Source organism: Octopus bimaculoides, chromosome 1 (genome assembly GCF_001194135.2).
Source record: "Octopus bimaculoides isolate UCB-OBI-ISO-001 chromosome 1, ASM119413v2, whole genome shotgun sequence".
Lineage (NCBI taxonomy): Eukaryota > Metazoa > Mollusca > Cephalopoda > Octopoda > Octopodidae > Octopus > Octopus bimaculoides.
Genome location: NC_068981.1, coordinates 105,556,071 through 105,562,435, shown reverse-complemented (window position 1 = coordinate 105,562,435; position 6,365 = coordinate 105,556,071). Strand labels below are relative to the sequence as shown.

The 6,365-nt window shown below is 36.7% G+C and overlaps 1 long non-coding RNA gene across 1 annotated transcript in view; it reads right to left on the bottom strand.

The window, feature by feature from the left end:
- Positions 1-2,001: 2,001 nt before the first annotated feature.
- LOC128248156 (uncharacterized) overlaps positions 2,002-6,365 on the bottom strand; it is a 9,001-nt gene continuing 4,637 nt past the window's right edge. Inside the window, exon 2 of the long non-coding RNA XR_008264447.1 lies at positions 2,002-2,742. This is a non-coding gene — a long non-coding RNA (uncharacterized LOC128248156). The remainder of the gene's footprint in view (positions 2,743-6,365) is intronic.

Sequence of the window (6,365 nt, the reverse complement as noted above, 5' to 3'; positions counted from 1 at the left end):
GGGAATAGGCTAAGATAATGGTTGCTAACTCATGATGTAGCACTAATCTAATCTTAAATATTCTATCGCATACTCTGACTACCTCGATTACCTTATCAACCCATTTCTCCACAAGAAGTATACCCACGCCCCCGACCCCATCAGTGTTCCCTGCCCAGAAAATCTTGTATGTGTGTTCTTTGCCTGTGAGGAACCTAGCGGAACCTTCTCTCCACCTTACTTCTTGGAGGCAGCACAAATCTACCCGTCTCCATTCAAGCATCTCAACAATCTCACCAGACCTACCTTTCAGTATGCCCACATTGAGTGTGCCAACTCTGAGAGTGTGGGAGATGTGGGCCTGTGTGACCTTGGGATGGGGGACATCAGCGTCATGTACCTGAAAAGAAAGCTCGTATTTGGCAGAATTCATAAACAAACAATAAGCAATCAATAGTCTTCAACCTGCATACACTACACTGTCATTTTTATGCACTATATGATCACTATCTTACATAGGAGATAAACTCTAAGTAGGGGTGGGGATGGAGTTAAGCCTTTAGAAGTGTTCATGGGAGACAACCAAAGGATGACAGAGAATAGGGTCTTGCGGTACAGGTGGAGGGGTGGGAAGGTGGGCGTACCGCGAGATAGCAAAATTAGACGAGAGCATCTTCTGGATCCGTATTTTTATATTATCATACCTGTGTTTGCTTTGATATTAAGATTGAAAAAAATCCACCTGTTGGTAAAAAGTTTGAACCTGAGTTTGCACCCCTTGAGCAATTTTCACTCCTGGGCTTCTGCTCATTTCTGTAAATTACTCTGCCACTATCAGGAACAGGTAATTCAGTTGATCAAACAACAGAATCTCAATCGTTGAATGATGAAGATTCATCACCAGTATTAGTGGAGATGCACAGTGTTAGTGGAGATGCATGGCCTAGTGGTTAGAGTTTTGAGCTCACAATAACATCGATTCTTTTACTGGACAGTGAGTTGTGTCATTAAGCAAAGCATACTCTTTCAGAGTACAGTTGGTGAACTTCTGGAATTGCTTTGTGGTGAACAAAAAGGGCAAAAATAAAAAGGAAATTGAGATTTGGGGGAAAAAGAATTTCAGAATCATAATATATATCTATTTAGCAGATATACTGCATGAATGGTTGAAGTATTGTGCACATAGAGCAACAAGATCGGATTCTAAAGATGACTCAAGAATTCTTTAGCTGCAGCAATTTTTCATCCATTTCTTGGTCCACAGCAATTTTTTCCACATATAGCTGGGGTAGAGCATCAGCTACACAATAGTTAGATCCCTTGGTATAATGAATACCAACAGTAAACTGAAACAAAATCAAGGTACCTAATTTTCCTTGGAGAATATTTATCCAATTTAGACTGAAGAGCAAAAGTTAAACAGCTTATGGTCAGTATATATGGCAAAATTCTTTTGTTCCTGAAAATGATGAAAATGTATAACTGATAAATGCACTACTAATAATTCCTGACCAAAAGTACTATATCTAAATTTGGCCAGTTTCAAACACTCTGAGACAAAAAGAAAACAAAAGTTATCAAGAATCCTGAATATATTGTTGTAAATCACCACTGATTCCCATGTCAGCAGGATTTACCAACAGAAAAAGGGATACATCTGCTATGAGATGAGTTGATAAGTAACCTTAGCTAACACTGGATAACAAAAAATTTTCTCGTACATTATTTTAGTTTTTTCAACTGGTTTAGAACAATTTTGCACCAGTGAATCTGAAAATGACATCCGTTTCTCTTGATCAGGTCAGGTTTCTATGCTAAGTTGCTTTTTTTAAAATCCGATCTTCTGACTAAATTGATTACATTTTTCTGACATTATTGGTTGATTTTGTTTGTGTGTGTGTGTGTGTGTGTGTGTGTGTGATGCTTCAGATATTATTCATTAAATTGATTACATTTTTGTGATATTAACAGTTGATTTTTGTTAATACTTCTCATCCGAAATAGGTTTTAAGATTTAAAAAATTGTTTTCTAGCACAATTTATTAATTAAATGTTACAAGCTTCGATTACTGTAAATTGAATAGAGACACTGACAAAGATAAGTACATGTAAATTAAATGCTGTGTCATCATTGTTCAAAATTCAGAGGAGATTTTTTTTCCTTCAATCTGGATGCCAACAGTTTGGCAGAGAACTTTGACAATCTGAGGTCACGAACTAGATCATTTAGTTCCTTTTTGGAAAAAGGATGTGGAGCATCATCATCAAGAACTACTTCCTCTTCATCTTCTTGAACACTGGAGGATTCTTCATCAATAGTGTTAAGAAGTTCTCTGAAGACAGGTACTGAAATTTCATCACAGTGAGTTAAAGGACGACATGCAGATTGAAGATCAGGATACTTAAGGCTGCTCCAGTTCTTTCTGTTGATCCCAGTCACATTAAAAGCACAGAAATAGCAGTCAGTACCATGGTTTGTTGGTTCCCTCCAATCCATGAGAATTCCAAACTTCAGACAACTCTTCTTGTCTTTGGTCTACTGACGTCAATTCTTGGTGCATACTTTGCATACCATGTGTGGCACCCAAGCTTTGTCCTGGTCACCAAATTTGATAGCAAAATAAGAAAATAAGCATGGTAAGCATGTTTTATGAAACTTGTGACTGGATTCCTGTTAGAAACAATGGTGTATTCACCGCAGATGTAGCAGAATATGTTGGGCTTACATTTACAAGATCTTTTGGTCGAAGCCATTTCATTCACCTGTAAAATAAAAATACCAATTAGTCATAAATAGGCACATGCAAACTCTTCTGAATTTGTTTATTTCAAGAAATAAAAAAGAATTTTGCATCATATAAAGCAAAAATACTCGTACATATAAACAAAAACATAAAAAATAACATGTGGCCATAGTTCAAAAAGCTGTCCTGGTTGAGCAAAACCAATGTGATTTTGGGATATAACACATCAGAATTTACCTGAATCAGCTAAAAAAAATTTGGACAATAATTTTGTTGTTGACTAATGTAATTTCTCTTTAATCCTGTTAAACAATCATAATTCTTCTGATGCTAAAAGAATTTCCTAGAGCTTCTTTTTTTGACATTATAACAATTCTGTTAAAGGGTAAGAGTCATTTCAGCATAGTGTGGGATAAAACATCTATAGAAACTCGCTAAAGCAAGAAATTCATGTTACTATCATAACTAAGTGGGAGCTAGAAACTGCACAATAGCATCTGTCAAATAAACACATGCACTATATATTTGTCCTTCATTCGTTTATTACTGTCGTTTTTTTATTTTAACTCATGTCCATTGTCCAGAAATTTTTCGTCACACATCTGTGACCTCTTAAGCGACACTTTTCGTTTTCGTGCGTGTTCTTGCTCCACTTACTCCATTCTGTTCTTGTTATAAGTCAATAAAACTTATAACAAAGCTGGGTAACAACCAGGACTGTGGAGTCGGAGTCGGAGTCAGAAACTATTAAGGAGTAGTCAGAGTCGATAAAATTATATTGACTCTGACTCCAACTCACAATATCTTTATTCTTTAATATAAACCAGTTATTTTATTTTATTTTATTTTTATTATTTTTTGTTTCTTTCCAACACCTCTCCCTTTTTGTGATTCTGATTCCCTAAGGAGTTCAGTACCTTTTCCACTTGAAATTATTTCTAAATGTTTAGTCTGTTTACGTTTTCTAATACTGCTCCTTCTAGGCTTAATCTCTTTCGGTGCTGGAATATTGAACATGTCGTAAACACTTCCATTGGAATTTCCTTCCTTTCTTCCATATGTCTAGCTTTTAATAGATTTAGGTGTCATTTATGTTCCCATCGTTGGCCTTTTATTAAATACATCATGTTTCCAATTCTTTTAATCACTATACCATTCTCCCAACCTTCTTTACTGTTCTTGTATATTCTGAAATGGACTTTGTCTTCCACATCAAAATGTTTTGTTGAATTTTTTGTATTTTCTCTACATTTTTTTTTTTCTTTGGTAATAATTTATCAAAGATAAATTTTATCTTCTGAGCAAACATTAGCTCTGCAGGCAACTTGCTTGAACTTGTATTCAGATTGGGTGTTATTCTGTACACCCTTAAGAACCGAGTTAGTGCTTTGTCATTTCCTAACTCATTCCTTACTTATTTTAGTGCTTGCTTAATAGTGTCTATGAATCGTTCTACTTGCCCATTTGATTTTGGGTGGTAGAGCAGGGTAAAAATGTGCTTGGTTGTATGCATTTTGAAGAAATTTTTGAACTCGTGCCTGTAAATTGTGTCCCATTGTTTGATACATTGTCGAAACAAATAATTCCTTCTGCCAATATGCAAGAATCCACAGGCAACATATCCAACAAGAAGAATTATGCAAGATTCCATTAAGTAAGCATCTGGAAATATGCAGCAATAGAAATTTCAAAATTTTTCCCTTTTACAAATGTGCATGGGATGATCTATAATACTGAAAAGCAATGGAACTACATTTCATCAAAAAATTCTCTCCAAAGTTGAATGTTTGAAAGAAAAGCAGAGAGAGTACGTTTTGTAAGTGTTATACTAATGTTCTCTAACACAAAATCATGGAATTGAAAGAGGTGTGATCAAAGTTACATAGTATAAACATGGACATATTCCCAACACACACACACACACACACACACATACACACACTTCATCAAGGAATTCTCCCTAAAATTGAATGTTTTAAGGTAAAGTGGAGAATTTGAATTCTTTATTCCAAATGTGGCTCATCTCTACAAATGTTCAGATATATATATGTGTTGCATTGGGATGTTCTAGCTTTACATATATATATATATATGTATGTATGTGTGTGTGTGTGTGTGTGTGTGTGTGTGTGTGTGTGTGTGTGTGTGTGTGTATATATATATATATATATATATATATATAATCGTTTTATTTTATTTACTGCTTGATTTTTCAAATAGTTAATTTTCAAATACTATACTAATGTATTTTCATGCAGAACTACACTTTATCAAAGAATTCCCTCCAAAAATGAATGTTTGGAAGGGGTATATTCTAAATATAACTCAAAGAGGAGAAAAAGAAAGGAGGAAAAAAAATGAATTCATTCATAGAATCCATTGGAGGATACATCATCAAGCATTTGTATATTGTGGTGCTGGGAGGGTACCCAATTATTGTTACACTAGTGTTATACCAAGTGTAATAATTGGGTGCAGGTAAAAGGGGGGGGGGTATTTTACCCTAAATATATATAGCAATTAGAAAATAGAGGAGAATATGCGGTATCCATCGACTTGCAGACAGTGTATTCTGTTGAACTAACTAATTTATTTTGTAACTAAAATTACAAAAACCACAATATACAAATGTTTGATGTATCCTCCAATGGATTCTATGAATGAATTCATTTATTCTTAAGATTAGTTCTTTAATATATGTGTCCTTAGGTGGGATAGGTATGTTTTTAAGTGATGAGTCCATCCTTATCAGCTCCATTTTACCAGCAGTATTCATATTGCGGGTCCATTATATTATATTATATTCAAATGTATACACTTTCATAAGCAATGTTGCACACAATGCGTCTTCCATACTGTTTCTTTCAGTATGGCTACTACGCAGGAAAAGCAAGCCTTCCTTTCCCTGTTGAGGGAAGGAGGCGGTACAATCTCGATGATAGCTGTATTCTTCCCATCGATGACAACAGTTGTTCTGCGAAAACTATCAGTCTCGTTAATTCCAGACATTCCACGAATGCGTGCAAGACGGTTTCCCTGTCGTGCCTGCACCTCAGACATGTCGGCGATACAGCACTTCCGTGCCTTGACAGTTTATCATAAATAGGTAACACCGCATGGAAGCACTGCCAAGCCAGGGATTTCTGGTAATTGTCCAGATACCCCGGCCCGAAAGTTCTCCTGAACAGGTTGGTCAACTGATTTTCATCGTAGCCCAGGGTCTCCCCCAAGGCGTCTTTGGACCTAAATCCCACTAACCCGCAATAACAATCTGCGGTGGAATTCCTGTTGCCGGCATTGCCTGCCCGAGAGAGTAGCTGAAGTGCCTGTTGGCACTCCAATTGCCAGTCCCCCAGCCTAGGTCTCTGCTTTATCCAATTACCAACGTCCATTAAGGACGTTAATTGCGGAAGGTAGAACTGGGTGTGCGGTGACCACACCTGCTCTCCATCCAGGTAAAGCCAAAGGTGCCTCAACCTTAATGCGAATTTTCGCATCCTCAGCCAAGGCATCCCTAGCCCACCCTTTAACGGTTCCTGGCAGTAGACAGAGCGCTTCACGAGTGGCTTTCCTCCCTTCCACAAAAAGCGGAAAAGGCTTCTTTCCAACTTGTTCAGCCACAAATCGGGGCAAGGTACCATC